This window comes from Sapajus apella, unplaced genomic scaffold, assembly GCF_009761245.1.
Source record: "Sapajus apella isolate SASKATOON/1434 unplaced genomic scaffold, GSC_monkey_1.0 scaffold40, whole genome shotgun sequence".
NCBI lineage: Eukaryota > Metazoa > Chordata > Mammalia > Primates > Cebidae > Sapajus > Sapajus apella.
Window position 1 is genome coordinate 5884157 of NW_022436980.1, and position 23550 is coordinate 5907706.

General features: G+C 37.4%; 1 long non-coding RNA gene across 1 annotated transcript; it reads left to right on the forward strand.

The window, feature by feature from the left end:
• Nucleotides 1-593: 593 nt before the first annotated feature.
• LOC116565443 lies at nt 594-23266 on the forward strand. The gene is made up of 3 exons (XR_004275447.1): nt 594-604; nt 7544-7554; nt 23188-23266. It is a non-coding gene; the product is annotated as an uncharacterized LOC116565443 (long non-coding RNA).
• Nucleotides 23267-23550: the final 284 nt, after the last annotated feature.

The window sequence follows — 23550 nt, forward strand, 5'->3', positions numbered from 1 at the left end:
TGGTTTCCAAGACCACAGCAGACTATAAGCAACACAATTTTATTAAGGAGAAGACCTACTTAAATCAATGTACTGTACACTGATAGTATAAAAGTGAAAAAAGTTATGTATGGAATGCCTGCAATATGAAAGGCAATTAAGAGTGAATACAAAGACAAAAATCATAGCAGTACAGGAAGAATTATGTAGAAGTAAGCAGCCTTGTATGCCCTGATGACTCTCGAGTGCATCATTGCTTTACAAAATAATCATAATGTGCATAATGATGACCTTGAGTCATCAAAAAAAGGTTAGATAATGTTTGGCTCTCTCTAATTAAGAAGGCAGCAAAGTGTGCAATCAATTTTAGAAGTACTTCCTTATTTCTAAGTGCCTAAAATCTTAAATAAATTTTAAGCAAACCATTTGTTATCTAAAATCACTTATTTTAGTTCTGAATCACTGAAACTTATTCAAGTTCTACATCTTATTCTTCAGTCTCCCTTTCTCCACTTACATAAAGCCATGAGGGTGGGGTCCTTGTGATTGGATTACTGCCCTGTAATAAGACGCCAGAGATCTTCCTTCCCTCTCCCAGCCCACCATCTGAGAATCTAGCAAGACGGTTGTCATCTGCAAGCCATGAAAACAGCCATCACTGGAACCCAAGCATGCTGACAATGTGACCTTGGACTTCTAAGCTTGCTTCCAGAGCCATGTGAAATAAGGTACTGTTGTTTAAACCACCCAGTATGATATTCTGTTATGGAAGCCTGAGTAGACTAAGACACAGATATTCCCCTGTACTACCCCCAGCAACCACTGCTCCCCATTTGCTGTCATTCTCTTAGGAATGTCATTCAAGTTTTTACCTTTCTACCCTTAGGAGAGCATGGGAAGGAAACCATCTCCCCTGGGAGGGAGAAGGACAGATGAATGAATGATGAAGCTGGTCATTCCCTATTTATTTTATTTTCATCAACTCCTTGTGCCAGCAGTCTTTTGCTCTGTGCCATTTTCTCTGCAGACACTAACACTAGCAGTCTGAGCCTATGCAGTAAAGAGGCTGGTCATAATTATTTCCAAATATCTTAAGAAAGAGGAAAGAACAAAACTTGAATCAAAGAGATAGACAAATACTAGTATTGTTCATATTAAGACAAACTTCCACCAAGGATATCAGTTTTTTCAAATATGATCAGATAATCCTAAAAAGCGTTTCTTACTCCTAGAAGGAAAAAGAAAAATAAACTCAGCATTAGGAGAGCACAATGAAAAGAAACCGAAGTTCAACTCAATACATGAGTTAGCCCACAATTAGGTCATAGAGCACTCAGAGGGATGCTTTAAGGGCCACAAGTGAATGGCTGTGTTCAAGTCAAAACTTAGTATTAAGGGTCCCCATTTTGATTGGACCTCATTGGGGTCCAAGATCGTTGAATGCTGGCTCTAAAAAATATCCAAAATACTACCAAAACAATCTGTTGATAAGAAAACTCACTGTGATAAAGGAAGACACTGTCTCTTGACAGGCCTAGTAGCATCTCAGAAGGTAAGGGAAAAAGTTGGGATATCTATTGAGATTTTAAAGTCTGGTTTAAAGTGGATCTTTCAATTAGAGGACTTGGTTAGCATTGAGAGAGAGGCTTCATATGATCATTTAGGATTGGTAACCACAGCAAAACAGGTATTTTGAAGTGAGTAGTTCTGAGGGTGTTGGGGTACAAATTGTCTTTAACACTTTCCATTATAGACTTGCCACATGATATAGTTTGGATGCTAGCCTCCTCCAAATCTCACGTTGAAATTAATCCCCAGTATTGGAGATGGGGCCTGGTGGGGACTGTTTGGGTCATGGGGTCAGATCCCACAGGAATGGCTTGGTGTGGTCCTCATGATAGTAAGTTCTTGCAAGATCTAATTGTTTAAAGAAGTGTGGCATTTCCTCTTCCTCCTTCCACTCTCCAGTGACACCTGCTCCCCGCTTCACCTTCTGCTATGATTGTAAGCTTCCTGAGGCACTCACTGGAAGCAGATGCTTGTGCAGCCATGCTTGTACAGACTGCAGAACCCTGAGCCAATTATTTTCTTTGTAAATTACCCAGCCTCAGGTATTTCTTTATAGCAACACAAAAACAACCTAATACAGTGGGTCTTCCAGAAAGTTTCAAAAATGAACAATAAACTTATTTGTAACTTTTATCTTCTAAGGCAATAGCATCCTGGAATGGTAATGTTATATTGATGACAGCAGTGAATAGTTGTATTAGTTCATTTTCATGCTGCTATAAAGAACTACCTGAGACTGGGTAATTTAGAAGAAAAGAGGTTTAATCAACTCACAGTTCCACAGGCTTAACAGGAAGCATGGCCTGGAAGCCTCGGGAAATTTATAATCTCATGTCAGAAGATGAAGAGTTAACAAGCACATCTTACTATGGCGGAGTATGAGAACGAAAGAGAGCACGAAGAAAGGAAGTGCTACACTTTAAAACCATCAGATGTTGTGAGAACTCACTCACTATCATGATAACAGCAAGAGGAAAACCCACCCCCATGATTCCATTTCCTCCCCCTCCTCTGACCTGTGGGTATTACAATTCGAGATAGGATTTGGGTGGGGACACAGAATCAAACCATATCAGTAGTAAAATAGGCATAAGCCATGTAGATGATTTTCATTCTCCTTCCACGATGCCCTTGATTGTATTCAGTTATATATAGTCTATCCTCTTCACCCTTCACCTTCCCCAATAATGAGTAAACTCTTTCAGAGCAGAGCTTATATCTGCTCCTGATATATTGCTTGTTGTCTTTTCTGTCCTATGCATTGTTTTAGCTTCAAAGGCACCATCATCTCTAAGATATATATATTCTATAAGTCTCTATTATAATTTTCAACCCTTCTATAGGTAAAAAGCTGCTAAACCAGGTAATGAGGAATACCAGTTGCGGGTTTTTCTAAATGAAAAATTAAGAAAACTAAAATCATTTTAGAGTTCCAAAGTATTTTCAACGTAATTCATTCTGAACATGTATGTTTTGAGCTAATTTTAACATGGATTGATTGTTAAGCCTTTTCAATGGTTTGCAAAACAGTGCTAAGATAAGGTAGCTTGGGTATGTAAACATGTACTGTACTTTTTCCACAATATTAAGTGTTTGAAAATAATAGTTGTAAAAATTCCAATTCAGTGTGTCTTTATTTTTATTATACCAGTTTGTCATCAAAAAAAAAACACTGTTAAGTTTCCTAAGGAGAGAAGAGTTCCTCAGCACTTGAAAGGTCTCAGAAAGAAATGTTTTTAATTATCATTGGTATTATTTCATCTATGTTAGTCACCAGTGCCACCATTGATGAGCTTCCCTATGAATCTGCTTTTATGTCTCATAAAATACTTTTCTCTTTTAGAAATCTTGTTGCTCTTTTTTTACTTACTTTCCTTGCATTTTATGTGTCATTTGACTAAATATTATAAGGAAAGAAATTTGAGGTAAATTATAACTTTAAAAAAAGGTGTCTTAGAGACATTACTTGAAGCTACAATAGGAAAGCTCTATGAAAACAGTGATGACACAATAGTGGTCAGACTTTTGACTGCAGTTTACCACACCCAGTATTGTACCAGCATGCTGGGCATTTTTTCCATTATTTCCAAAGCCTGTTTCACATTCCAGATTCAAAAATGAGACCGCTGGGTGACTGTGCAGATGAGAATGTGAATGTTTCTACTTCACATTATCACTCAGGGGCCCCTCATTTCCTTAGGTAATCTGTTTGGGTCTCTTTTGAGGGGAGTTTCAAGAACAGTGGTAAGCCAAATAACAAACTGTGCTCTCCAAAGCTGTCAGGTGATGGATTCTAGTGTCTCTGGAAGGCAGCAAAATAGTGTTATATGGAAACAAGTGAATCCAAATTGACCAAAACGTGCCCCTGGCTCTTAACATTTTCTTTTGTTTTCACATCATGATCTGCATCTTTTTAAATGTTCCAGAGAAAAGTTGCTAAGAAATGCAACTGCAAGAGATATCAGAGATAAGGTGAACAGTGCCTTTTATCCTGCTATTAAAATCTTGAAAGATTTAACTACAGTTAGGCAGGTAAATGCCTACAACTGTATTTCCCAAAATGTTGTGGATACTAGTCAATACATGTGTAAAAAGGGTAACTTCTTTACATACATTTGAGAAAGCTGGATTAAATAAACTTAAATAGATTTCTTGACTGAAGGATTTCTAGACCCTTTACTAAGTTCTGAGAGTAATATAGTATACAATGTTTTCCCAGTTAAGGTTTAAAACATAATACTTTTTCACAGAGTATTTATCAGGATGAACATTCAAGGAAAATTCATTGGAAAATTCAAGGCTGTAGAATCAATATTAATTAACAAATGATTCCAGTCAGCTCTCTTGCATGTGCTCTGTCAAAAGCAGATGCAATTGATCTTCTCTTATTGATAATTCCCACCAAAGACATGGGACTAAATCCAAATGTACACAATGAGCTATATACCTGTCCCTCACCATTTGCTAGCCAAGGGAAAAAAAGAATATGCATGCTAGATGGCCCAGAACACATGCTTATCCCTAATATCACCACCTCTGTAGGGCGGGAAAGATAATAGAGTCAGTCCATCCACATGGACTAAGTGGGAAATCATTGGCTACTACACTGATATAATAATACCTACTTTACATGATTTTCCGGATTAAATAAGATAATGTATTTGAAGTACTTTAGTACAATGCCTGGTTCACAGGGAGTATGGAAAGTGGTAACTGCTATAATCATAACAACATCAATATATCATTACACCCTTTCTATCTGTAGGGCATAGTCTTCCGCAGGCCTTCTAATCTAGAGCAACAGATTCCCAACTGACCTATTTCAAGAAGCCTCTCTGATAATTCCTCAGATTACACTGAAATTATCTTGCAGAAATTCTTATCTGAGTATGACACTCCTCTACTATTTATAAAATTCTCTATAAAATAAAGTTCAAACCTTGAGCACAGAAAGGTCTCTCTGCTGTCTGGTAAAAGTCTACCTTTCTAAGTTCATCTTCCACCATTTCCCTTATTTGATGGTCTCTACACTTTAGGTCCACTGCACCTGTTATCCCTGAAAGCATAACATACTGTCATCCATGCATCCACTAATTCCTGTCCTCTGCATGTACTCCTACTGTTTTCTCAAATTGGGATATGCTTCCCCAGACTCTAAGTGCAGAAAGTCTTTGAGGCCAACTCAATTACTACCTAGATACCAGTCAGACTTACTCACATTTGCCTGTCTGCATCTGCACCATTTTTACTGCTTTTACAGCACTTCTCACACATCCTTGTATACATGGTTACTTGTGCAAGTGTCTATTTCCATGCATTACTCAGGACTGTCTGTCCCAGGGGATAGAAACATTATTTGAACTTGCATGGGAAAAAACATACAGATTAAATTTAAAAGATCCTGAATCACTCAAGTAATTCATAGCATACATCCAGGTAGTCGCCCTTCCATGGTTTATCAAAAGCAGATAAAATCAATCATCTTTTAAAATAACTAAACTACAAACGAGCAGAAAGAAACCCGGATTTCTGGGAAAAAAATCACAACCACAGGCAAAAACACCACCAGAATTTTATTTCAAAGACAAACAAACACACATTGGTTTCTCTCCTTGAGTGGGATTTCCTTTTCTTTCTGAGGCATATCAAGGTGTAATTTACATATAGGAAAATACATCCTTCCTCATGTATTACATGAAAATACATCTATTAGTTATGGCAAACACATACAGTCATGTAACAACCATCATAAACAAGATACGAAATAATTCTATCGCCCTTCAAAATTCTCTTATGCCCCTTTAGAACAAAACTCTACCTGCAGCTCCACGCCCTGGCAACCACTAATCTGCTTTCTGTCCCCTTAGTTTTATCTTTTTCAGAATGTCATATGCAGTCATACAAGATGTATCCGATTGAGTCTGACTTCTGTCACTGAGCATAATACATTTGAGATTTATTCACTTTATTCCATGCATCCAGAATTCATTGTTCTTGCCTTACTCCTCTAATCGGGATCTCTTGTATTATGCTGAATGTGAGTGATGTGAGTGGACATCATTGCTTTTGTCCTGATCCCAGAAGAAAAGTATTCATTATTCATCATTAAGTACAATATTACCTGTTATGTTTTTCATAAATGACCTTTATCAGGTTGATGAAGTCTTGTATTCATAATTCACTGAGAATTTTTGGTAACGTTGCTGTTGTTTTAAACCATGAATGAAAATTGAATTTTGTAAAATGCTTTTTAAAAATCCATTGTGAAAAAGTCTGCTGATTCAATGAATTGTATTGATTGATTTTTCAATGTTGAAACAGTTTTGTATCTCCAGGATAAACCCCACTTGGTCATAACATATTATCCTTTTTACATATTATTGGATTCTACTTTCTAATATTTCCTTGATGATTTGAATATCTGTTAATGATTGATACTGACTTTTCATTTTCTTTATCTGTCATATGTCTGCCTGGTGTTGCTATCAAGGTAAAACGAGTTAAATGTTCTCTATTTTCTGGAAGAGTTTGTGTAGACTTGCTATTTCTTCCCTAAATGCTTAATAGAAAGGTTTTAAACTATAAATTATGTTTCTCTAATAGGCACAGGACTATTAAGGCTGTCTATTTATTTTCGTGTTAACTTCAGTAGTTTTTGTCGTTTAAGGAGCTTACCCCTATTATCTAAATTATTGAATATGTGGGCATATATACAGTTGTTTGTAACAATCCCTTATCCTTTTATTTTCTGTAGAATTAATAGTGATGTTCCTTCTTTCATTTCTGATATTCATAATTTTGTGTTTTCTTTTTTTGGCCCTTGCTCAGTCTAGGAACAGGTTTATCAATTTTATTGATCTTTAGAAAGAAACTCATTTTTGGTTTCATTGACATTATCTATTTTTCTCCAGTTTTTAAATTTCTTCAATTTTCACTTTTATCTCTATTATTATTTTTTGCTTTTGGAGTTAATTTAATTCTCTTTTACTAGATTCTTAATATCTAGATTACAGATTTCAAGTCTTTCTTCTTAGCTAATTTAAGTGTTTAATTCTATAAATTGAAAATACAGTACTTCTTTAGATGCATCCCACATGTTTGGTATGTTGGGTTCTTGTTTTCACTCAACTTAAAATATTTCTTAAGCTGAGCACAGTGTCACATGCCTCTAGTCCCAGCTACTCAGTAGGATGAGGTAGGAGGCTCACTTGAGCCAAGGAGTTCAAGACCAGCCTGGGCAACAGCGGCAGATACCATTTCTTTTTTTTAAAAAAGTATATCTACGTACATACATATTTATTTCTCTAATTGCCTCTGTGACTTTCTCTTTAACCTATGCATTATTTAGAAGCGTGCTGTTTACCTTCCAAAATACGTATTTATTTTCTACGTAACTTTCTGTTATAGGTTTTCTTTTTTTGCTTAATTCCATTATGGTCAGAGAATATACTCTGTATGATTTCAAATCTTCTAAATATCTTTAAATTTTGTATAGCCAAGAATATGGTATACCTTTATGAATGTCCCGTGTGTATTTAAACAGTATATAAATTGGGTGGAGTGTTCTATAAATGTCAATTCATTTAACGTGGTTGATAGTGTTGTTCATGTCTTCTATATCTTTACTAATTGTATATCTCTTTGTTCTCTCAATTACTGAGAGAGTATTGAGTTATCTGGCTACAATTGTGGATTTATATATTTCTACTTCTAGTTCTATCAATTTTGCTTCATGTAATTTGAAATCCTATTTTTAGGCATATATATATTTGGAATTGTTATGACTTCTTAGTCATTAAATTCTTTTTTCAGTTTGTAATGTGCATGGGTAGGTTCTCAGTTCCATCAAGACCTCCTCACTTACAGAGATTATGAGCAATGCCAAATCCTGCCTTTCACATTTTGGTTTCTATCACCGGATTGACTGTCTTTCCTAGGGAAATTGAAAAACAAATTCAAACTGACCATTTATGTTTTTACTCAACCCTGGAGCAATATTGTGACAAGGTATTAGGTTGGTGCAACATAATTGCAGTTTTTGCCAATAGCAAAGTCTATAAGAACACAGTACCTACTCCATAAATGGCACCATCAGAAAGAAGGAAGGAGCAGTTCACAGGAGAGGGATACTGGGAAGACAGTACCATAGTTTTCCACCATACTCTCTTTTAAATTACAAACATATTGAAATCATTACAGCTGTCATGCTAGTCATGTTTATCCTAAAAACAATCTAGCAAAATATTCAACATAGAAAGGGTGGCTGATTGCTTACAACCAACTTCTCTCTTTGCCCAATCCTGTTTCTTTTCCTTCTCCAATAGATGTTAATCCTGAGAGTTTTATTCTGTGTAGTGTATACTTCCTGCACATTAATGTCCATCTCAGACATTACTGCTTCCCAGTAACCTAACTTGCAACTTAATCCCTTTTAAGAACCTAATAGAAGATACGGCTAGAAAAAAATTACCATATAAACATTTAATTTTATATAAATTTGGGGCATCCACAACACCCTTCTTGAACTCATGTTGGATGGTAAGAGGACAGTCTATTTCATTTTGTAAATAAAGGAAGTTATTCTCAGAGGTACTTGTAATGTAATTTGCCTAATGTCATATAATGACTCAATAGAACAACTAAGACTATATCCTATTCTATAGTCATATAGATTTTTCACCATCTTGAGAAGTTTGGCGCATTTAACTATTTCTAAATTTTTAATTATTCAAATTAACCTAATAATTGTGGAAAATCTATCATGTTCGAGATATCATGCTTAATGTCTACCCTATACTATTTCATTGAATTTCAGAGGAAACTTTTGAAGCTGACACAATATTACCATTTTGTAAATGGCAAAACTGAGGCTTACAGGTAACTTTTCAGAGGTAGTAGAAGAGCCAAGATTCAGTAGTCTTTTTATCGAACTGGTTCTCCTAACAGCAATACTGTAAACACACATTGGAAATGTTTTTGGGTATAAAACATTTTATTGATTTTTTCATATATTATAGAGCTATACAACAGGAATCTTGCACAAAATCTGAAAACTTGAACTCATTTCAAATGGTTAGTTCATTAGCTCAGCAAACAACACTTTCAAGTGCTTACTATATGCCAAGAGCTTCAACAATGACCAAAAAAGGCATAGTTTCTAACTATAATAAATGTATAGACTGGCAGGGATATAGACTTAAATTATTATATGTGTAATTCAGTTTAATTAATGCCAAGCTTCATTTTTGTATCAAATTATGATAAAGTATACAGTGTTTTAAAGATATTTAATAGGGGTACCTAAAATAGAATCAGAAGGTTAGAAAAGACTTTCTTGAGGGAGCAGCATTCAGGTTAAGAATAAAAGATGAGTAAAGGAGAATACAGTGGATTGAGATATATTCAGTATATAAAATAAGAATAAAAGAGATGGGTCTATTTTTTTAGTGAAGAACAACCACATACCTAGGTTCTTAGTAGTTTTGATTACCCCTGCCTCCATCTGTTCTGTTTTGAGCATGTTTTATCTTGTTTATACTATGTTTTTACCATGTTTGCTCTCTCTTCTTCAGTTCTGTAATTATTCTCTTTGATGAATGAAAATTAAATATTAGTAGTAGTTCTCATTTTCTTTTTGGTATAAGCAGCCATCTCTGTGGAATAATTTGAGGAAAACACTGAAAGCAGCCTATGTAGTACTTCACCATCTAACTCTCCCTTCACTATCTCCCCAACCCAACACACACAGCTATAACATACCTCTCACTCAGCCTCTTCATTCATTTAAGTACTTATTACTTTCCATGGTCCTTATTTGGAAAGGCAAATCCTTCTACGAGTCATTATAAATAAAGCCCCTAAATCAGGCTGAATTATTTAATCACATTCCTGTTCTCCTTATAGCCCAGAAGAACAGGTGTCAGCAACCTGCCCAAACATTTGAAAACACTGTGAATCCCTGACATTGCTCAAGTCTTAGAACCCAGTTGCTATGATCTGCACATTTGTGTCCCCCCAAAATTCATAAGTTAAAATCTAACTCCTAAGGTGATGATATTAGGAGGTAGGGCCGTTGAGAGGTGATTAGGACATGAGGGCAGAGCCCTCAGTGAATAGGATTAGTGCCCTTATAAAAGAGGTCCCAGAGAGCTAGCAAGTTTATTCCACCATTCGAGACATGTAGAAGGTACCATCCATGAAACAGCATGGGGATCCCTCAACTGAGTCAACAGATGCCTTGATCTGAACTTCTCAGCCTCAGAACTGTGAGGAATAAATTTCCGTTATTTATAAGCCACCCAATATATGGTATTTTGTTATAGCTGCCAGTGCAGACTTAGACATCCATATTCCCCCTCTGTGCCTTTTTTCTCTATCTTTGGTACTTTGCAGTGTCACTCAGAAAGTTGCAGACCAGTGTTCAAACTATTGATGGGGCATTCTCTGCTCTCCTGGAAAAGTAGCCAGGCATTCTCACAATCAGCCAAGTGACCTTCATATCTAAGGAGAGCCACTCAACCCATGCTTATCCCCTGGGCCCACTTAATAAGGGCCATTTGTCTCTATTGCATGATCCTGTGGTCTAAAGTTTAATATATGACCTGAGAAACTAAGAAAAGTTTAATACATTGACAAGAATTAGGGAGAAAAATAATCTTACTGGGATCTTACAATTTCCATAATATTTATTTTCCTCAGCTGCAAAATAAGATTATTGGACAACCCAGCCAAAAAGATCTCTTCCAGCTAGGGTGGCCAACTTGTTCCAGTTTGCCTAAGATAGCCGATTTTAAAACTAAAAGTGTCACACCCTGGAGACCCTCTCATTTCCTAGCAACCCAGGATAGTTGGTCATCCGGTTTTTTTCTCCAGTCCATGAGGAAGTCCTAACTCATCATTTGATTGATATACACATATTTAGATACATTTTTTGGTTTCAAAAGTAGTAAGTTTCAACTTCATCATGCTTAATTTCAGCAGAAATGCAAATAATTCTGTCTCATTTCTCAGATGAGCTTTAGACTTTATATACTCTGCAATGTTGGTTAATTCAGGCAAATGAATGCTAAAAGGGTAGAAAGTGGACATTTCTTTCTTTCTTTCTCCTTCCTTCCTTTCCTCCCTCCCTCCCTTCCTCCCTCTTTCCTTCCTTTCTTTCTTTCTCTCTCTTTCTCTCTTTCTTTCTTTCTTTTTTTGAGACTGAGTCTGGCTCCATCGCCAGGCTGGAGTGCAGTGGGGTGATCTCAGCTCACTGCAACCTCTGCCCTCCAGGTTTAAGCGATTCTCCTGCCTCAGCCTCCCAAGTAGCTGGGACTACCTGTGTGCATCAACACACTCAGCTAATTTTTGTATTTTTCAGTAGAGACAAGTTGGCCAGGATAGTCTCATTCTCTTGACCTCGTGATCTACCCACCTCCACCTCCCAAAGTGTTGGGATTACAGGCATGAGCCACTGCACCCAACCGACATTTCTTTTCTTTGTGAACTTTTTGGCTATGCCCCACTGCATGTTTGGAGCCCAATGTGTGGCAGGGGAGCTGTGATGGGCCTCAGAGGACAAAGACATGTCATCAGAGGTTTTCTTGAGAGCTGATCTCTCGGTATCATGTACCTGACAGGGCAAAACAATGTACATTGTCTAAAACCAAGGGTTACAGTATCTGTAAATGCTACACAAATTATTACTTATTTGATATTCATGTTAATATCATTTTTGTGATTATTCCAAATTTCATTTTACACTTTCTGCTTAGAAAGAAAGCAATGACTTCATCTTCAGCTACTATTCTGAAATCAGTCATAGTGACTAAAACCCCTTGTTCTCATCACAAAAGAAAGAAATCAGGTGACCTTTGCTCTGACCTATGACTTGATATTTACAAAAGCGATTTATAGGGTGGGCCAATTTCCCTTTATCATTCAGAGACATTTGGTAAAGCTCTACTCTTTTTTTTTTAAGTGGCTTAGAGGGCAATTTAGGGCTGTGTACCGTATGATTACATCTAGAAAGAAATAGTTAATTTGGAATTTTGGCCATCAACATTGATTTTCTCAAAATCAATCAAGTATAACATGGAGGCTGTATAAGTCAGCAATTAAAATCAGTGTTTCACTATCAAAATGAAATCAGTTGTCTACTGCTCTGGTGGTTAGAGGTCATAGATATAGAGATACACAGTCTGAGACCTTCAGCATTAAACCTTTCTCAGTTTTCACCACCACTCCCTCTACTACTGCGTCAGCAAGAAGAGGACTGCAGCAACTATGTAGTACTCAAACTGTAAAGGTTACTTGGCTAATAAAGAGATGAATGCCCCCAAAATAGAGCACAGTCACATCCCTGTACTGCATGTAACTTATTTACCTTTCATTCTAATTGTTATGATTATAAACAGAAGTTTAAAAAGGGTAAAAAATCAGAAGAGAAGAAAAGCATTAGGTAATCAAAACAATGATGCAAGCACCCAGCATTGCGCTTTTTCCCTGGCAATCTTTTTCTCAGGCTAAAGAGTAAAGGTCTGATTCCTTTTGTTCATTTCAGCCACCGCCCTTTAGCAATCTGAGTCTGAGCAAGACTGCCACGCCCAATCAAGGGACAAAGGCAGAAATAAGGGGAACTCTGGAAACAGAGACAGCCTGACTTCATGTATACCTTTGTAATATGTTGGTCTCAGTGACATGAAGGTGCAAATCAGCTACTATCTCTATAAACAATCAACTAAAACAGGAGGCTTAAAATTTATATCCATGTTCTAAAACGCTATCTGATAAAAGTATTCTTTTCCTAGAAAGAACGAGATGTGGCCAAAGTGGTCTCTGATTTTCAGAAAAAGGGTGAATGCTGCCCCCTTTTGACTGAGCGCAATATATGCCGTGTATCCATAAACCTGAAACATAATGCAATGCACAGTGAGAATAAAGATCCTATTTCTGTAATGAGAAATCTGATTAAATATTGGAAACTGGAAGGTATAAAAGGGCTTAAAGTTTATCTAGTAAAAGTCTCAAGGAGGCTTTTCTAGCTTCTTGGAAGATTGGCCATCCTTCATCCAGGCTTCTATACTGTTTTAGTTGTGCCTCTTTTGTATATTCTCAGGTCTGCCTGGAAAAGATCATTTGAGTTTACTGCACTGTTTCTCCCACTAGTGACAGACTCCTTGAAAGACTGAACTACATTTTTTTATTTTGCCTGTGTAAACTGCCACAGTACCTACAAAGACTTGTGAATAGTGAGTTCTCATAAATAAATGTATATTAAATACAAATATCTAGATGAGGTCATCATAGTTTGTAGTTGTGAATAGTTCACTCTTTATAAAACGAATGAGTCTATCTGGGTTTAAAGCTGACATTCACACAAATGGTGCCATACTTTAACCCAGGAAGTACAAACTTTTATGCACACATATCTGGCTTATTTACAAATTATATGCATCTATTACTGAACTGTTTTATAAGTTAAAACATAAAAATTAAACAAGAGGAGAAAAACTTAGTCACACTATGTAAAGACGTAACACTAAGTGAAAGAAACCAGGCACAAAAGAGAGCATACTGTATGATTCCATTGATATAAAACTCAAAAACCATCAAAACTAATGTACAGGCATATCTCAGAAATATTGTGGGTTCAATTCCAGACCACCATAATAAAGAAAATATTGCAATAAGATGAATTTCACAATAAAGCACTCACATTAATTTTTTTGTTTCCCAGTGCATATAAAAGTTGTTTATACTGCCAGGCACAGTGGCTCACACCTATATTCCAGCACTTTGGGAGGCCAGGGTGAGCAGATTGCTTGAGCCCAGATCAAGACCAGCCTGAGCAACATAACAAAACCCCATCTCTACAAAAAATACAAAAATTAGCTGGGCATGGTGGTGTGTGCATGTAGTCCCGAATACTCAGGAGGCTGAGGTGGGAGGATGGCATGAGCCTAGAAGGCAGAGGTTGCAGTAAGCCAAGATCATGCCATCACACTCCAGCTTGGGTAACAGAATGAGACTCCATCCTCCCCCAAAAAAAGTTTAGTTGACACTATACCATAGCCTATTAAGTTTTTAATGGAATTACATCTAAAAAACAACCTTCATACTGTAGCTAAAAAATGCTAGTGTCATCTGAGTTGTAATCATTTTGCTGGTGTGGGGTCTTGTCCTGATGCTAATGGCTACTGACTGATCAGGGTGGTGGTTGCTGAGGGTTGGGGTGGCTGTGGTAATTTCTTAAAGTAAGACAACAGTGACATTTGCCACATTTATTAACTCTTCTTTTCACAAAAGATTTCTCTGCAGCATGAGATAATGTTTAATAGCATTTTACACAGAGTAGAAATTCTTTGAAAATTGGAGTGAATTCTTTCAAGCCCTATGACTTCTTGATTAAGTTGATGTAATATTCTTTCTTCTGCTGTCATTTCAACAATGTTCACAGCATCGTCATCAGGAGGAGATTTTATCTCAAGAAACCACTTTGTTGCTCATCCATAAAATCAACTGCTTATACATTCAAGTTTGATCACAAGATGCAGCAAATCCGTCTGCAGTATCTTCAGGTTCTACTTTAAATTCTATTTCTCTTGCTATTTCTGCCACGTCTGCAGCTACTTCCTTCACTGAAGTCTTGAACTCCTCCAAGTCATCTATGAGGACAGGAATCAACTTCTTCCAAACTCTTCTTAATGCTGGTATTTTGACCTCTTCCCATGAATCATGAATGTTCTCAATGACATCTAGAATGGTAACTCCTCTCCAGAAGGTTTTTAATGTAGTTCGCCCAGATCCATCAATGGATTCACTATCTGTGGTAGTGACATCTTTAAAACTGCATTTCGGCCGGGCACGGTGGCTCAAGCCTGTAATCCCAGCACTTTGGGAGGCCGAGGCGGGTGGATCACGAGGTCAAGAGATCGAGACCATCCTGGTCAACATGGTGAAACCCCGTCTCTACTAAAAAAATACAAAAAATTAGCTGGGCATGGTGGCGCATGCCTGTAATCCCAGCGACTCAGGAGGCTAAGGCAGGAGAATTGCCTGAACCCGGGAGGCGGAGGTTGTGGTGAGCCGAGATCGCGCCATTGCACTCCAGCCTGGGTAACAAGAGCAAAACTCCGTCTCAAAAAAAAAAAAAAAAAAAAAACAACTGCATTTCTCAGATAATAAGGCTTGAAAGTCAAAATTACTACTTTATCCATGGGCTGCAGAAAGCATGCTGCTTTAGTCAGCATTAAAAGAACCTTTACCTTTTTGTGCCCCTCCATCAGGGTTCTTGGGTCTGAGTTAGGCACACTGTCAGTAAGCAGTAATATTTTAAAAGAAGTTTTTTTTCCTGAGCAGTAGGTTTTAATTGTATGCTTAAAATACTCAACAAACCGTGTGATAAACAGATGTGCCATCATTCCGGTTTTGTTGTTTGTAGGGCAGAGTAGATTTGATATAATTATTAAGGGTCTTAGGGTTTACAGAACAATAAATGAACTGACTTCAACTTAAAGTCATGAGTTGCATTAGACTCTAACCAAGGAGTCAGCCTGTTCTTTGAAGCTTTGAAGCCAGGCTCTTTCACTTCTTCTTCTTTTTTTTTTTTTTTAAATCATTTGTGTGTTCACTGGTGTAGCACTTTTAATTCCTTCAAATAATTTTCTTTGCATGCACATCTTTCTTAACTGTTTGGCTCAAGGGGCTTAGGTTTGGGCCTATCTCAGCTTTTGACATGACTTCCTCACCAAGGCTAATCATTTCTAGCATTTGATTTAAAATCAGAGTTGTGCAGAGCTTCCTTTTTTTTTTGGTTGGATACCTAGAGGCATTATAGACATTGTAGGGTTATTACTGATCTAATTTCAACATTGTTGTGTGTCAGGGAATAGGAAGGCTTGAAGAGAGGGACAGAGACAGGAATGACCTGTTGGTGGAGCAGTCAGAACACGCACAACATTTATTCGTTAAGCTTGACATTCCATATGGGCATAATCTGTGGTGTCTCAAAACAATTACCATAGTATTATCTTAGTGCAAAAGTAATTGTGGTCTTTGCCATTAAAAGTTATGATGAAACCATAATTACTTCTGCTCCAACCTAATAATATCAAAGATCACTGATCACAGATCACCATAAAATATATAATAATGGAAAAGTTTGAAATATTGCCAGGATTACCAAAATGTGACATACAGACACAAAGTGAACACATCTTGTTAGAAAAAAATGGTGCCAACAGACTTGCTATACATAGGGTTGACACAAACCTTCAATTTGTAAAGAATGCATTATCTATGATGTGTGATAAAGTGAAGTGTGATAAATAAGGTATGCCTGTGCAGAGTTAGAGTCAGGACAGTGATTAACTTTGGGAATATTGATTAGAAAAAAGAACAGCATGACTTCTATAATGTTACTTGAGTTTTATTTCTTGATCTTGATGTTGACTGCACAGGCATGTACAGTTGTGAAAACTTACTAAGCTATACACTTATGTGCACTTGTCTGTATATATTGTACTTAATTTGAAAATGTGGGCCAGACATGGTGCCTCACACCTGTAATCCTAGTACTTTGGGAGGCCAAGGTGGGCAGATCACCTGAGGTCAAGTGTCCAAGACCAGTCTGAGACCAATCTGGCCAACATGGTGAAACCTCGCCTCTACTAAAAATAGAAAAATCAGCCAGGCATGATGGCACGTGCCTGTAGTCCCACCTACTTGAGAGGCTGAGGCACAAGAATCACTTGAACCCAGGAGGCACTGATTGCAGTGAGACGACATCATGCCACTGCACTCCAGCCTGTGTCACAGAGCAAGGCTTTGTTTAAAAAAAAAAAAAAAAATACACAATATTTCTTTCAGTGTAGGGGACAAAGAACAGGCAACCTAGAAAACTGAATTGTATATTTCCTGGGGTGCATGCTTCCCGTTTTAGATACCTCTGCTTTAATTAGTGAAGCTAACCAAACTCTTTCAGCTTCTGGTCAGCCAGGAAGACATCTTCAATATGTGAAAATTCTCTATCAGGAATGCCTTACATCAGTTCCCAGTTGCTATAGCAACCACAGGGCACCTATTCTCCTTGAAAAGGAGTATGTTCCTCTTTCTGCCCCTTTCGGGTCCCTAATACATTAATGCTCACTTGGGAAAGTGATTTCATGCATGTGAACCTAACTTCTTGGATAAAAGAGAACACTTTCACAATGATGAACTTTATCTCTGCCTCTCTCAGCCCCGGATTCCTTACCTGTAAAATGGCCTTGTAAGGTCTTGTGAAGAAGATTTACCACATTAAAATTTGATGAAGATGGGGCCTGGCAACTGTTGATCTTTAAGAAATTTAAATTCTCAGAGAAAATGTCCTGCTCTCTGAGTCAGTAGTTTCACATTTTTGGCCTGATTCGGCCAATCACTATGGTGAAAACTTAAGAACATCACTAAATCGTTTTGTGTCTTCGTTACCGCAACTGTAAAATGACCATGTGGCCTTCAAGTCACAAAGTATGCACTTAGATGTAAATAAAGATGAAAAGAAGAATACAAAACTCTGCCAGCTGGTGAGTAAAGGTTCAGTTTATCCCTGCTGCATGATTAGAATTTTATGACTTGCTGGACACTTGCTTCCTTGGCTTTTCACTTTATTACAACAATTTCCTGTAATAGTATAATTTCCTGTTTTGTTCCTTGCCTTCCTTTTACCTTGCTTTACCACATTGTGTTGTGGGACCACGAAGCTTTTTTTTTAAAAAAGGACTCTAAGGAGATCGTTAAGTCCTTTGTGACCTATTAGCTCTGCTAACAAGACACATCCTCTGACACACTGAATGAAAATTAAGGGAATAAGAGCAAATAAAAATAGGTTGGCCTATGTTGAAAGGTGCAGCATGGAGAGGATATTTTAGAAGGAAGGATGTCAGCTATTACATTTGCAGACGCAGAGTAGAACAATAGAAAGCAATTGCTATTAAAAAAGGAACTGGAGATGATGCTATTCAAGAAAAATCTGGAATAGCTTAAGCAGAAAAAGGTCTAGTCAGAACAATAGATTAGACCTTAAGCATAAATCTCCCTTTAGAGAATAATTAAGACTTCAAAGCAAGGAGGGACACTGTTAGAGATAGATGGGCACAGCTCCAGAAAATATATTGATGCCTATACTTAAATATTTAGTAATAATGCATATATGAAAAGACATACATAAAAGGTGTTGGAAGATATACAGAGATTCTATGCACTTTTCAAGACTCTGGGATGATTAGTACTAAAGAAACAAAAGACTATAAAACTGTTGATATGCAGCCTTTCTTATTTATTAATATTGAGACAAGAGCTGAGTAGAACTAAGATTAGACTATGTTAAAGACAGGTGATGGATGAATATAATTGCAAAGAAGAAATATGAGACAGAGAAGAAAATGGGAAATTAGAGTTAGCTTTCAAAGACAATGAAAGTAACAAAGAGAAGCAGCCCAAGATAAGTATCCTTGTAGAGAAGAATAGGTAACAAAAATGCAGTTATCTTCATCTGGGAAAGGCTGAAAGGCCAATGCAAATGTTAGAACTGTCCACAGGAAAAATCAGGAGTGGGATGAGCTGGCCTAATTCACAGTCTGAGAGTGGTTGTTTTAAGCTTACTTTGGATAATCCAGCATATGAATACTATCTAATTCAGGTGCAGAAGTTGCTTTAACAAATGATAAAGATTGTTTTCAGAGAAATTAACTTTGTCATGTAGAGCAAGGATTTTGGGGCTGCTGGGAAAAGCTTATGAACTCCTAAAGCTGTATACTCCACCAAAGTACACATGTGAGACACCGGTAAGGGGTTTCTGAATATCCTGAATGCAATTAGAACTATTAGATGAAATAGTTCCTAGACCCATGGTTCTCAATCTGTATTATAAATATGAATCACCTTGGGATTTTTTTAAATGCAGATTCTCATTTACTAGGTCTAAAAGCCTGAGAATTCTGCATTTGTAAGAGGCTGTTAGGTGATACCCATACCCAGGTAATGCCCATATCTGGATGATGACACACTTTTTGTATCACAGTAAACATGCACATTTTAAAAGGGAAAAGAAACATGAATAGCATGAGACATATATCAAATTATCATTAATTTTAGAGATTCAATTGTTCATTTAATTAAAAAAAGATAACTAAATACAATTCCAAACCTCCAGAAGGTTACCATCTATATGAAGACACATTACATTGTAGCTGTCCACATGACTAAGCACTACAGTAGAAGTATCATTATGGTGCTTTGGAGCACAGAGCCAGGGTGAGCCAGAAATGGGGGAAAAGAAAAAAGAAACAGCATAGAGGCAGGTAAGCAGTTTAGTATTGCTTAAGTGCAGAATTTATTTAGACAAGGCACGAAGATGAGGATGGATAGATTTAGATAGAGTTCACTAAAGGTCTGTTTCTCTATCCTAGAGGCATTTGAACATTATCTTATAAGTAATGTTAAGCCACTGAAGTGAACAAAGATGACATAATTGGATTTCCGTGTGTAAATAGCCATTCTTACCTATGGTGTAGAGTATGAGTTATGAGTGTGGTTGGGCCCAGAGATGGGTAAAGTATTTTACTAGCCCCATCAAAAAATAATGAAGACTTGAAGTAAATCAGTGGCCATCAGAATAAAGACGGCGGTGAGACTAAGGAATATGTATTTAAGCAAGCTGTCAGAGTACCAACCAATATTCCAAATGAAGTACTCCACAAAGAAACCTTCAAATAAAGAAAGAAGATTGTTTCCATGCTTATTCTACAGAAACCAAATTAACAGCGGTTCATATATTTTAACTTACGTCTATAATATGATGATCCGTTTTGAGCAAGAGGGTGATAATGGCAGAAAAATACATAAAATGAACTAGAATTTTAACATAAAAGAGCTAGAAATATCACATGCTATCTTGGCATCCTAAATGGAGGGACGGAAAGAAGCTGCCATTTTTTTTTTTTCTGCAGTCTAAACCAAGAAAAGCTTTGTCCTAAATATGCAAAGAAGGTGAAGGCCTACTTAAGCACTAACTATGGTACTTGAATTAACCATCAAACAATGAACAATGTGGAGATGGATTTAGAAAAAAGTATTACTACATAACAGTTGCTGCCCCAGGCTCCATTGATCTGAAAAGATATTTTTTAAAAACTTAAGGTCATGGCAGCAACCAAAAACTGTTTTCTATATCAGGCCTTTATTAATATCATCCCATGGAAGAGGTTCTTTTCAATTCTCCCCGAGAGGGGCTCAAAAGTAGCTTCTGAACAACTAAAATAATTAAATTTACCATTGTGGATATGGGCCATGCAGTTTCATGTCCTGGCCCCTCATGTTACTGGCTGCTTACCTCTCTTCCTCAGTATTAGCTTGCGGTTACATTCCTCCCTTCACTGGCATCCCAGTTACTTTCTCAGAAGTCAACACTTCTAATCGCTTTTAGACATTGCTAGGCCGGGCGCGGTGGCTCAAGCCTGTAATCCCAGCACTTTGGGAGGCCGAGGCGGGTGGATCACGAGGTCAAGAGATCGAGACCATCCTGGTCAACATGGTGAAACCCCGTCTCTACTAAAAATACAAAAAATTAGCTGGGCATGGTGGCACGTGCCTGTAGTCCCAGCTGCTTGGGAGGCTGAGGCAGGAGAATTGCCTGAACCCGGGAAGCAGAGGTTGCGGTGAGCCGAGATCGCGCCATTGCACTCCAGCCTGCGTAACAAGAGTGAAACTCCGTCTCAAAAAAAAAAAATAAATAAAAATAAATAAAATAAAATAAAAAATAAAAAAAAAATAGACATTGCTGTTCGTCCCTCCATTTAGGATGCCAAGATAGCATGAGACCCCAGAACACACCTACTAGACTCATCTGGGTAAAAGGTGGGTGGATTCCCTGCCTTCTAGCACATGCAGGCCTTTGCATACTCCTTTCTGCCACAGGGCTCTGCTCCCACTTGCATAGTCTTCATTTGCTTCCCATCCTGACTCCCACAGAAGATTTGCCTCTACGCTTATCTATGTCTTCCTGCCCTCTATTACCAGATTCAGTTCCTACTCCTACCTTTGGACCTTACCTACATAGCAAAATCCCATCTAAAATTCCTCTTATTGGAAATGATAGTGCTACTTTTGATTGAGAAAAGACTCAGTACTCAACTGAAATTACTTAAATGTATTAGAAAAGATAAATGCTATATGTAAGAAATGAGCAATGTCAGGCTAAGTTTGCTGAGTATTGTACTTCAAATGCAAGCTGAACCACAAGGACGTGGAGGCAGCAGTGAGGCATGATCATGCCACTGCTCTACAGTCTGGGTGACAGAATGATTCCCTGTCTCATTTAAAAAAAAAAAAAAGTCAATGACTTCTTAAATAAAAAGTACAAAGTACATCTTTTCTTTCGGCCTTGGCTTTTGTGATATTAGACTCTTCCAGTTTCATTTCTGTGTGTTAGTTTTCTATTGCTGCCATAACAAAGAATCACAAATTCGGCAGGTTAAACACCCATTTAGTATCTCACAGTGAGTGGGTCAGAAGTCTGGTAACAGAATGGCTCAGCTGGATTCTCTGCTAAGGGCCTCACAAGGCAGGAATCAGGCTGAGGCTCTGGGGAAGTTTCTGCTTCCAAACCCATTACAGTGTTGATAGAATTCAGTTCCTTGTGATTGTAGGAACTCGTTTTCCTGTTTCTTTGACATATGATCCCCTTAGTCTCTACGTCAAAGGGGACATTTCTAATCCTTAGGCTTCAGATATCTGACTCCTCTTTTACTATCAGGCAGAAAATGAGCTCTGTTTTCCAGGGCTTATATGACTACATTAGGTCCACCTAGAAAATACAGGAGAAGCTCCCTGTTTTAAAATCAACTGATTAGCAACTTAAAATACATCTTCAAAGACCTTTTTGCCATGTAATATAACATATTCAAAGGAGTAATCCCAGGAGGTGAAGACCATGAAGGCCAACATTTTGCCTAACATTCTGTATCACTGCAACTCTTCCTTGGACTCCACTGTTAGCCCATCTCTATCTGTACTAAGGTTTTCAACCTTGACTGCATATTATGATTACCTGGAGAGCAATTTAAAAAATGGATGCCTCGTACTCAAGATCAACTAAAGCAGAATCTTTTAGGTGGGGCTGCCTCAGTGGTTTTCAAAAACTTTCCAGGTGATTCTAACGGCAGCCTAAACAGAACCATTGATCATTATTCTTTTCCTGAATCAGTTTATTAATTGATACACAAGCATTTAATCATCATCTTTGTAATAATAATTCTTCAGTCTGCATCTTTATCTCTAATCTTTCTTGCTTCATTCCAGGCTCAAATTTCCAAAATGGCTACTGATGAGGAAATCAGTCCTTCTATGGTCAGTAGATCTTTGTGTCACATGTTCTAAAAATTTAAATCACAGCTAAAAAATATCTTTAATATTTTACTCTCCTAGGAAACTACTGCAACCTATTTTATAAACAAAATATTATTTATATGTGACCACTTTTGAATGTTTGCTAAAAGTCTTTTCAAAAAGGCTTTTGAACTTTGCTCACTCATAACAAAGTCTTTTTCCCCTTCCCTGTTGAGTTGTCAATTGTTTTCCTATTTCCCACCTAAATATGGGTCACAAGGCCTTTCCTGCCTCTGGCCATGAAGCACTGCTCAAAGAAGTTTTAACATACACTTTTGTATATTTAAAAAAAAACAACAACATGTAAGTGTGATGTTCTAAGACACCAGGATATGATAGTCCCCAGATTTGGCTGTGAATACCCCATTCCTTCCTTGCTACAATGCCAGCCTTATGAACAACAGTTTCATTTAAATCCTGAACATGTGTTTTCATCCACAACAACCTAGAACAATTCAATATAGTTGTTCTGTAATGGCTTCAAATTCGACATATCTGAAACAAATTCACCAACTAATGATGGATTGCTCAATTGTCAATCCAGCCTTAACGACTAAAGATTTTCACCAGTGTAACCTTTCACAGAGCTCTCAGCTGAGCCAAATGTTAATTGGGGAAAATGTGTGTGTGTGTGAAACATATTTGATGTGTGTGTGTCTATATACATATGAATTACAAATATGTATATTTGGAAAATACTATGTAGCCAAAAATAGTAAGTCTCCTAGAAGGAAGCCATGAAAAGGCAGGATACAATACAGAGCACTGGTCTATGTAGTTCTTTAGTCTACAGTTCAGTAAATTCACCCCATTTTAAATTAATCTGCTTTTTATTTTTGGTACCAACTGTGGTAGAAAGATAATTTCTATATGATTCCTCATCCCATCCACATATCAGACTTTCTTTTTTTAGCCTTCAGCTATGCTTAAGGCTCTGCAAGGATAGGGTCCCTGCCTACCTCTGCAGCTGTATTTAGAGCCATTATCACCCTAACTCTCTGTCCTAACTATATGAATGTTCTGTTCCCCAAACACCCTAACTGCTCTCTCTACACCTCTCTCTTCATCTCTGCTGATATTTCTGCCTGATTTTCTTAT